This window comes from Oncorhynchus tshawytscha, linkage group LG16 (assembly GCF_018296145.1).
Source record: "Oncorhynchus tshawytscha isolate Ot180627B linkage group LG16, Otsh_v2.0, whole genome shotgun sequence".
Taxonomy (NCBI): domain Eukaryota; kingdom Metazoa; phylum Chordata; class Actinopteri; order Salmoniformes; family Salmonidae; genus Oncorhynchus; species Oncorhynchus tshawytscha.
In genome coordinates this window covers 29,621,650-29,633,095 of record NC_056444.1, presented here as the reverse complement: position 1 = coordinate 29,633,095, position 11,446 = coordinate 29,621,650, and positions in this window count along the sequence as shown.

Below are 11,446 nucleotides of genomic sequence, written 5' to 3'. Positions count from 1 at the left end.
TTGGCACACCTGTGTTTGGGGAGTTCAAATTCTTCCCATTCTTCTCTGCAGATCCTCTCAAGCTCTGTCAGGTTGGATGGGGAGCAACGCTGCACAGCTATTTTCAGGTCTCTCCAGAGATGTTAGATCAGGTTCAAGTCCGGGTTTTGACTGGGCCACTCAGGGACATTCAGAGACGTGTCCCGAAGTCACTCTTGCATTGTCTTGGTTGTGTGCACAGGGTTGTTGTCCTGTTGGAAGGTGAATCTTTGCCCCAGTCTGAGGTCCTGAGCACTCTGGAGCAGGTTTTCATCAACTGTGGGATGTTATCTAGCCAGGTGTGTGCCTTTCCAAATCATGTCCAATCAATTGACCTTGCCATAGGCGGACTCCAATCAAGTTGTAGAAACATCTCAAGGGTGATCATTGGAAACAGGATGCACCTGAGCTCAATTACGAGTCTCATAGAAAAGGGTCTGAATACTTATGTAAATAAGGTATTTCTGTTTTTTATTTTCAATTCATTTGCAAACATTTCAAAAAACCTGTTTTCGCTTTGTTATTATGGGGTATTGTGTGTAGATTGATGAGGACATTGTAAAAAATTATACATTTTAGAATAAGGCTGTAACGTAACAAAATGTGGGACAAAATCAAGGGGTCTGAATACTTTCTGAATCCACTGTTTACCAGTCATCGGATCCTAAATGTTATCTGTGCATGGCCTTGGAACACTCAGTTCCACAAAGTAACAGAGCAACAATAAGACTAAAGTTGTAACCAACGACAAGAGCAAAATGTCAATGACAGCATTCAAATATTCTCTGTACTTGCAATGTCACTACTGGCCTACTTGGCTTTCTTGGGAATTGGTAGTCCATTGATTGGTGTATACTTTACATATTTGTTGAACCTTGAAGGGCTATTCAAACTCAACTGCCAAAATTGTACAAAAAATTCAAAATCTCCTAAATAATTTGTTACATTACATTTTAGCTCTTTAGCAGACGCTCTTATGTTTATTTTTTATCCTGAAAAACTCCTTGCCGATGACAAGCATACCCATAGCATGATGCAGCCACCACATACTGAAGATATCAGGAGTGGTACTCAATGATGTGATGTGTTGGATTTTCCGTATATTTTCAGGAAAAAAGTTAATTTATTTTGGAATATTTGTATTCTGTACAAGCTTCCTTGTTTTCACCTTGTCATTTAGGTTTGTATTTTGGAGTAATTACAATGTTATTTATCCATCCTCAGTTTTATCATAAAGCAGCCATTCAACTCTGTAAATGTTTTAAAATCACCATTGTCCTCATGGTGAAATCCCTGAGCAGTTTCCTTCCTCTCCGGCAACTGAGTTAGGAAGTACGCCTGTATCTTTGTAGTTACTAGTTTTATTAATACACCTTCCAAAACTTAATTAATAACTTCACCATGCTGAAAGGGGTATATATTCAGCGTCTTTTTATTTTTTTTACACTTCAACTTATCGGTGCCTTTCTTTGCCAGCCATTGAAAAACCTCCTTTGTCTTTGTGCTTGAATCTGTGCTTGAAATTCACTGCCTGATTGAGGAACGTTACAGAATATTGTTTGTATGGCAGATGTGCAGAAGATGAATGTGCAAGTAGAGATACTGGGGTGCAAAGGAGCAAGATAAATAAATAAATACAGTATGGGGATGAGGTAGGTAGATAGATGGGCTGTTTACAGATGGGCTATGTACAGGTGCAGTGATCTGTGAGCTGCTCTGACAGCTAGCGCTTAAAGCTAGTGAGGGAGATATGAGTCTCCAGTTTCAGAGATTTTTGCAGTTCGTTCCAGTCATTGGCAGCAGAGAACTGGAAGGAAAGATGACCAAAGGAGGAATTGGCTTTGGGGGTGACCAGTGAGATATACCTGCTGGAGCGTGTGCTACGAGTGGGTGCTGCTATGGTGACCAGTGAGCTGAGATAAGGCGGGGCTTTACCTAGCAGAGACTTGTAGATAACCTGTAGCCTGTGGGTTTGGCGACGAGTAAATCAAATCAAATTTTATTTGTCACATACACATGGTTAGCAGATGTTAATGCGAGTGTAGCGAAATGCTTGTGCTTCTAGTTCCGACAATGCAGTAATAACGAGCAAGTAATCTAACTAACAATTCCAAAAAAAAACTACTGTCTTATACACAGTGTAAGGGGATAAAGAATATGTACATAAGGAGTATGAAGCGAGGGCCAACCAACGAGAGCGTACAGGTTGCAATGGTGGGTAGTGTATGGGGCTTTGGTGACAAAACGGATAGCACTGTGATAGACTGCATCCAGTTTGTTGAGTAGAGTGTTGGAGGCTATTTTATAGATGACATCACCGAAGTCGAGGATCGGTAGGATGGTCAGTTTTACGAGGGTATGTTTTGAAGCATGAGTGAAGGATGCTTTATTGCGATATAGGAAGCCGATTCTAGATTTAATTTTGGATTGGAGATGCTTAATGTGAGTCTGGAAGGATAGTTTACAGTCTAACCAGACACCTAGGTATTTGTAGTTGTCCACGTATTCTTAGTCAGCGCCGTCCAGAGTAGTGATGCTGGACAGGCGAGCAGGTGCGGGCAGTGATCGGTTGAATAGCATGCATTTAGTTTTACTTGCATTTAAGAGCAGTTGGAGGCCACGGAAGGAGAGTTGTATGGCATTGAAGCTCGTCTGGAGGTTAGTTAACACAGTGTCCAAAGAAGGGCCAGAAGTATACAGAATGGTGTTGTCTGCGTAGAGGTGTATCAGAGAATCACCAGCAGCAAGAGCAACATCATTGATGTATACAGAGAAGAGAGTCGGCCCGAGGATTGAACCCTGTGGCACCCCCATAGAGACTGCCAGAGGTCTGGACAACAGGCCCTCCGATTTGCCATACTGAACTCTGTCTGAGAAGTAGTTGGTAAACCAGGCGAGGCAATCATTTGAGAAACCAAGACTGTCGAGTCTGTCAATAAGAATGTGGTGATTGACAGAGTCGAGTCTTGGCCAGGTTGATGAATACGGCTGCACAGTAATGTCTCTTATCGATGGCGGTTATGATGTTGTTTAGAACCTTGAGCGTGGCTGAGGTGCACCCATGACCAGCTCTGAAACCATAAAGTGCTTTGAAAGGCTGGTCATGGCTCACATCAACCGCATCCTCCCGGACACCCTAGATCCACTCCAATTCGCATGCCGCCCCAATAGATCCACAGATGACGCAATCTCAATCGCATTCCACACTGCCCTTTCTCACCTGGACAAAAGGAACACCTATGTGAGAATGCTGTTCATCGACTACAGCTCAGCGTTCAACACCATAGTGCCCACGAAGCTCATCACTAGGCTTAGGACTCTTGGACAAAACACCTCCCTCTGCAACTGGATCCAGGACTTCCTGACGGGCCGCCCCCAGTTGGTAAGAGTAGGCAACAACACGTCTGCCACGCTGATCCTTAACACTGGGGCCCTTCTGGGGTGTGTACTTAGTCTCCTCCTGTATTCCCTGTTCACCCACGACTACGTGGCCAAACACGACTCCAACACCATCATTAAGTTTGCTGACGACACAACAGTGGTAGGCCTGATCACCGACAACGATGAGATGGCCTATAGGGAGGAGGTCAGAGAACTGGCAGTGTGGTGCCAGGTCAACAACCTCTCCCTCAATGTGAGCAAGACAAAGGTGCTCATCATGTACTATAGGAAAAGGTAGGCCGAACATGCCCCCATTAACATCGACTAGCTGTAGTGGAGTGGTTCGAGAGTTTCAAGTTCCTTGGTGTCCACATCACCAACGAACTATCATGGTCCAAACATACCAAGACAGTCGTGAAGATAACACGGCAAAACCTTTTCCCCCTCAGAAGACTGAAAAGATTTGGCATGGGCCCCCAGATCCTCAAAAGGTTCTACAGCTGCACCATTGACAGTATCCTGACCAGTTGCATCACCACCTGGTATGGCAACTGCTCGGCATCTGACCGTAAGGCGCTACAGAGGGTAGTGCGAATGGCCAAGTACATCACTGGGGCCAAGCTTCCTGCCATCCAGGACCTAATATGGGCTTTCAGAGGAAAGTCCATAATAGCCCATAAAATTGTCAGAGACTCCAGTCACCCAAGTTATAGACTGGTTTCTCTGCTACCACACGGCAAGCGATACCAGAGCGCCATGTCTAGGACCAAAACGCTCCTAACAGCTTCTACCCCCAAGCCATTAGACTGCTGAACAATTCATAAAAATCGCCACCGGACAATTTACATTGACAACCCCCCTCCCCTCTTGTACACTGCTGCTACTCGCTGTTTGTTTGTTACTTATGCATAGTCACTTCGCCCCCACCTACATGTACAGATTACCTCAACTAGCCTGTACCCCTGCACACTGACTCAGTGCCAGTGCCCCCTGTATATAGCCTCTTTATTGTTATTCTTATTGTGTTACTTTTTATTATTACTTTTTATTTTAGCCTACTTGGTAAATATTTTTTTCGTGACTGCACTGTTGGTTAAGGGCTTGTAAGTAAGCATTTCACGGCATTTCACGGTAAACATTTGTTGTATTCGGCGCATGTGGCAAATAAAGTTTTTTGTTGTTGTTGAATTTTACCCCCTTTTCTCCCCAATTTCGAGGTATCCAATTGTTAGTAGTTACTATCTTGTCTCATCGCTACAACTCCCGTACGGGCTCAGGAGAGGCAAGCCGCACTGCTTCTTAACACAGCGCGCATCCAACCCGGAAGCCAGACGCACCAATGTGTCGGAGGAAACACCTGGCGACCTGGTTAGCGTGCACTGCGCCCGGCCCGCCACAGGAGTCGCTAGTGTGCGATGAGACAAGGATATCCCTACTGGCCAAACAAATTGTGCGTTGCCCCATGGACTTCCTGGCTCGAACCCAGGCTCTGATGCAGTGCCTTAGACCACTGTGACACCCGGGAGGCCCCAATAAAGTTTGATTTGATTTGAAATTACTTTGCACTCTTTGGACAGGTGTGTGGCCACATGGAAACACCAGTTAGACCTCTCACTCAAACCCTTATAATTTTGTTGTCTTATATTGCACCTACCTCACATTTTCAAATAATATTCTTATCATGTTACTGAATACATCCAGAGTGTTTCTGACTTCGTTATCAACAAATGCTGCAAAAGTTACAGTAAATGTAAAATGCACATAAAATCAACCGTGTAATATTTGGATTCAGTTGTGTCCTCACCTTTAGTCTAATCATTTTCACATAATCTCCTTCTTAATTGCTACCATGGTTATTCCTTTGCTTTCCGTATTTCTTCTGTAAGAAATATCTCAATTTAGCCCTATCCATATAGGCCATTCCCACGAGTGATGGGAGTCAATTGCCCTGATATTTGTAATGTAGGTGTAATGCACTTCTATGAGTAGTGGGTGCGGAGTCAGGTTGCAGTGAACAGAGGCGCCGGCGCAGGAAAAACGGTCACGCCAAAACACCAGGCGCATAACAAAGACCGGCCCAAAACCGGCCCTAAAAAAACAAGAAAGTCGTACAACCACAAACAGGAACAGAGGAAATAAGCCCGCACAAAAGCAGGCGGGCGTCACCGGTTTAAATAGCCCAACTAAAACCTAAACAAGAAACAGGTGTAACCAATAAGACAAAACCAACAGAAAAGGGAAAAGGGATCGGTGGCAGCTAGTAGACCGGTGACGACGACCGCCGAGCGCCGCCCGAACAGGAAGAGGAGCCACCTTCGGTGGGAGTCGTGACAGTAAGTGTTTATTGTGTCCACCTGTTTTTCAGACTGCACCTATGTCAATCTACAGACGAGGCCCAGTTCCCATAAAGGAAGGTGCCACATCCACCATATAATCTAGCTTTGACAAAGTCGAAACGAGTCAGTTTTTTTAAGAATAAAAGCACCATGCATAGAAAACAATTTTTCTTTTGATATTTTTGGGAGATCACCTTTTCTACTCTTCCATTTCTTAAATGATTATTACATGGTCTATGTGCTGCAAATTATTATTACATGGTCTATGTGCTGCAAATGATTATTACATGGTCTATGTGCTGCAAATGATTATTACATGGTCTATGTGCTGCAAATGATTATTACATGGTCTATGTGCTGCAAATGATTATTACATGGTCTATGTGCTGCAAATGATTATTACATGGTCTATGTGCTGCAAATGATTATTACATGGTCTATGTGCTGCAAATGATTATTACATGGTCTATGTGCAGCAAATGATTATTACATGGTCTATGTGCTGCAAATCACACAACAGTATGGATTTAAGAGGCCAAATTTAATTAGTTAAGTGAGATTATTGAGAGACCTTCCAGAGATATTTTTTTATTTTATTTAACCTTTATTTAACCAGGTAGGCAAGTTGAGAACAAGTTCTCATTTACAATTGCGACCTGGCTAAGATAAAGCAAAGCAGTTTGACACATACAACAACACAGAGTTACACATGGAGTGAAACAAACATACAGTCAATAATACAGTAGAAAAATAAGTCTATATACAATGTGAGCAAATGAGATGAGATAAGGGAGGTAAAGGCAACAAAAAAAGGCCATGGTGGCGAAGTAAATACAATATAGCAAGTAAAACACTGGAATGGTAGATTTGCAGTGGAAGAATGTGCAAGGTAGAGATAGAAATAATGGGGTGCAAAGGAGCAAAATAAATAAATACAGTAGGGGGAGTGGTAGTTGTCTGGGCTAAATAATATATGGGCTATGTACAGGTGCAGTAATCTGTGAGCTGCTCTGACAGCTGGTGCTTAAAGCTAGTCAGGGAGATAAGTGTTTCCAGTTTCAGAGATTTTTGTAGTAGATGTTTGTAGATAAAGGTAGGCCTATATATTTTCAGATTACTGTGACCATGGCCAAGTATAGGTTCCAACTAACACTCACATCTCATATCAATTGTCATTGTTTTACATCGGATTATAGCAGAATTCTAGATGAGTCAGGCCAATGCACCATTACCACAAATCCACAAATGTTTTCCCCATCTGGACAATCCCCCCATACAATCTCTTCAATTCAGTACATGCACATTGCACACAGCATATTGCCAGTGTTCCCTTTCTTGTATTTTTTCTTAAGTGAGCGAGTTAAGCACGTACACGCGGTAACCATCAGGAAGTTAGACATCTCATTAGCAGACAAATTGCTGGTGGGCATATTTACATGTCTCTGTACATTTAGATGAACAATGATACAAGGTACATCTGATAAAGCATTCAAAGTACTGTTAGTATCGTTTAAAACTTAGCAGGACTCACTCAATCAAGCTATAACATTATTCTCAGGGCAAAGACAAACTAGTTTGCATAATTGTCAACATTACAAATGAAGAGTTTTGAACAATCACTTGCTCGTTTTGGGTTATTGGTAGTTGACAGCATTGCTGGAACATAGAGATCAATATGTTCTCTTGTTATCAGGGATCAAACTCCTCTTCTTAAACAACACTGTGTAATGAAGGGACAAGGGACACCTCTAGGCTTTCCAATAACTCCAATCACTCAATAGATCTTTATTATGGGTTTAATACAGGTGCATAAGGTAATTGCTGTTCTTGTGCTGACAAGTAATATTTCTTTACAAATGTCTGTACAAACCGAGCTCTTACATAATACAGATTTGATGGCTGAATTCATGAGACGCAAACACCTGTGAAGAGGACCTTCACATTGAGCCAGACTAACATACTGTAAATTAAGTGTCTGAATACAGGTGACTTTCTGTAGGTGCAAGGACTGGATGGAGACTGATAACTATTAAGCAGCTTTATCGGGTCAAACCCCATTAAACACCATCAGCCACAGAACTAGAACTGTCTGTCACTTCCTGTATCAATAAAGTTTAACCCCACACAGTCAAAGCATTGGCCAATAGGAAAACAGATCATTTGTATCAGGTAAATAAATAGGTAAACACAGTTATTTCCTGTAAAACAGATTCACCACATATTAGCACTGTGTATAACTGACATATAAATGAAATAATTACTCAGGAAATAATCCCACAATACTAACATTGATTTGAAGGGCATGTTGTATTACCAAATGCATCAATACTAGACTTGGAGGTGGTCTTCAGGAGTGTCAAAATACATGGATATAACATATGGACCACTGAAAAAGGAAAAATACTTATTTTAACTTGATACAACAATTTACGAAATTAGAGGTTTGGAAGCAAACAGAATTTTTTTTTTTTTAATACTGCCTTCTTACAGCTTGGGACTTCAGTAACTATTAGGCTAACTATTTAGCAGTCTTATGGCTTGGGGTTAAACGCTGTTCAGGGTCCTGTTGGTTCCATACTTGATGAATCGTACCGCTAGCCGTGTTGTAGCAGCGAGAACAGTTTATGAAGTCCCATGCAGATGAATGATGTGCCAACTACTATCCTAAACACTACAGATGGAGGATCTTAATTTGAGCCAGTTTACTACAGCAGGAAAATAATCCTGCAGCAACAGGAAATATGAATTATTATGTGGATTATAATTAATGGACATTTTGTAGAGGTTGATACACTTTGCATTAGGTAAAATCAAGTCCCAAATGTCAAAGTGAAAATTACAAATCTTAGAAGCCTTTTAAAACTCAAATACACTACAAGTTTGCATTTACTGCTTTGCAGGAAAATTGACAGCTGCAGACGGACTCTGGATTCTTATAGGCCTAACTGGAGCCTTTAAAACAACACACTGAAGTGTAAATACATGAAAGGAAAGACCCTCCCAAAACATTTATTTTTAAAGAAGAGCACAGACATGTAGTTCCACAACTAAAAAATCCACGAGGGCAACAAATAGGGTGGAGATAAGAAGATGGTGGCCCAGATTAGCCTGTAAATTAACTGCCACCCAGTTTGAGAACAGAGTAGCACCTAAGATGATGAGGCAATTAACCAACATGGAGAGAAGGAAGGCAAAAGAGTAACAAACAAACATAACAGAACATTCTGTGATGTCATAGTAGCAAATGTTGGGACGTTGGATGCAACAGTTTTATTCTAAAAAAAGGAGCTGCCAAAAAGAAACATTTTATTCATAAGGTCATTATGATAGAAGTCAATGGGTGCAATAAATTGATGTTTCCTTCAATACTTGCTGGTCAGTTATTGCTGGCTTTTGAAATACAGTGCCTTCGGAAAGTATTTAGACCCCTTGACTTTTTCCACATTTTGTTGTGTTACAGCCCAAAACTAAAATGGCTTATATAGTTTTTCCACCCCTCCTTAATCTACACACAATGCCCCAAAACAGTTTTTAGAAAATGTTGCTAATTTATTTATTTAAAACATGGAAATATCATGTTTACATAAGTATTCAGACCCTTTACTCAGTACTTTGTTGAAACACCTTAGAACATCTTCTTGGGTATGATGCTACAAGCTTGGCACACCTGTATTTGGGGAATTTCTCCCATTCTTCTCTGTAGATCCTCTTAAGCTCTGTCAGGTTGGATGAGGAGCGTTGCTGCACAGCTATTTGCAGGTATTTCTAGAGCTGTTCGACCGGGTTCAATTCTGGGCTCTGGCTGGGCCACTCAAAGCATTCAGAGACTTGTCCCGAAGCCACTCCTGCGTTGTCTTGGCTGTGTGCTTAGGGTGGTTGTTGTGTTGGAAGGTAAACCTTCACCCCAGTCTGAGGTCCTGAGCGCTATGGAGCAGGTTTTCATCAAGGATCTCTCTGTACTTTACTCTACCACAAAAGCCTGATTGGTGGAGGGCTGCAGAGATGGTTGTCATTCTAGAACGTTCTCCCATCTCCACAGAGGAACTCTAGACCATTGGGTTCTTGGTCACCTCTCTGACCATGGCCCTTCTCTCCGGATTGCTCAGTCTGGCCGGTGGCCAGCTCTAAGAAGAGTCTTGGTGGTTTCAAACTTCATCCATTTAAGAATTATGGAGGCCAATGTGTTCTTGGTCCTTCAATGCTGCAGAAATGTTTTGGTACCCTTCCCCAGATCTGTGCCTCGACACAATCCTGTCTCGGAGCTCTACGGACAGTTCCTTTGACCTTATGGCTTCGTTTTTGCTCTGACGTTCACTGCCAACTGTGGGACCTTATATAGACAGGTGTGTGCCTTTTCAAATCATGTCCAATCAATTACATTTATCACAGGTGGACTCCAATCAAGTTGTAGAAACATCAAGGATGATCAATGGAAACAGGATGCACCTGACTTCAATTTCGAGTCTAATAACAAAGGGTCTGAATACTTATGTAAATAAGCTATATCTGTTTTGTTTTTTTATATATAATTTGCAAACATTTCTAAAAGCCTGTTTTTGCTTTGTTATTATTGGGTATTGTGTGTCGATTGCTGAAAAAAATCATTCAAATAAACCTGTATCGGAAACAACATGTGGAAAAAGTCAAGGGATCTGAATACTTTCCGAAGGCACTGTACCTAAGTCAGTAAGTAATACATGTTCCAGTCTAGTGTGGTGATACTTCATTCTTGTAGCTCCAAGCACACTTGCATTGAATAGCTTTAGTAACTGAACAAGATAGCAGCTGGGAATGGCTTTGGGGGCCAAAGAGAGATTTCCTGTCGAAACTGTAGGTAATGGAACCTTTGAACTGGGACAGGAACTCCCACCTAGACACAGACAGTCTTAGGAAGACAAAAAACATTTAAATCCCCATGTAGACTAACTGCTGCCAGTGTTTCTATAGCTTTCGTGCAACTATGTTAGATGAAACAACACAAAACAAAAAATACCTAACAAGAGGTAAATTAAAAACGAGGCAATTGTACAGCATCACCGGTTGTCATCATGGGAAGTGGACACTCTTGTACTGAACTCATAGTTCAGCTTTTTAGTGCAGCATCTCGAAACAACCAATGCATCATGACGTTTGTTGAAAAGCTGACTGAAATACAAAAAGAATCAATGTTTTTTTAAATACCCCAATTAACCATGTATGATTAAAAAAAAGTGATGATGAATGTGCCACACTACAAGCAATGTACCACAAGCATCTATCACAACTATCTCGACCAGCTTAAAATCCAAGCTGGTCTAAACTGAATTTTCCAGCAGGGCCCCATATGCAATTATGCAGTCCAATACATCCACAGTGAGGTTTCAACTGATTTGTACTATTTGTCTTTAGTTTAAATGATTTAATAACATTTCAACCTTGTTTAACATTACCTAGTCCAATTGTGGCATAACAGTAGGCCTATTTGTTTGCATCCGTTTCAATGCGGTGCTCATATTTTGAAGGTGAACTGCTGATTCCACTATTGTTGGAATGTTGCTCACTTCCAATATCATTTTCTCCAGTCCAAGAACTTACATCTCGCTTGATTGACCTGCCATCCCGAAAGGAACCTCCTGCGAATTAAATAGTGATTGCAACTTGCAACGTCCTCTCAGAAACGTCTATATGAACACACCATACGGATGATCCTATTGAGAGTCTTGAGCAGATCG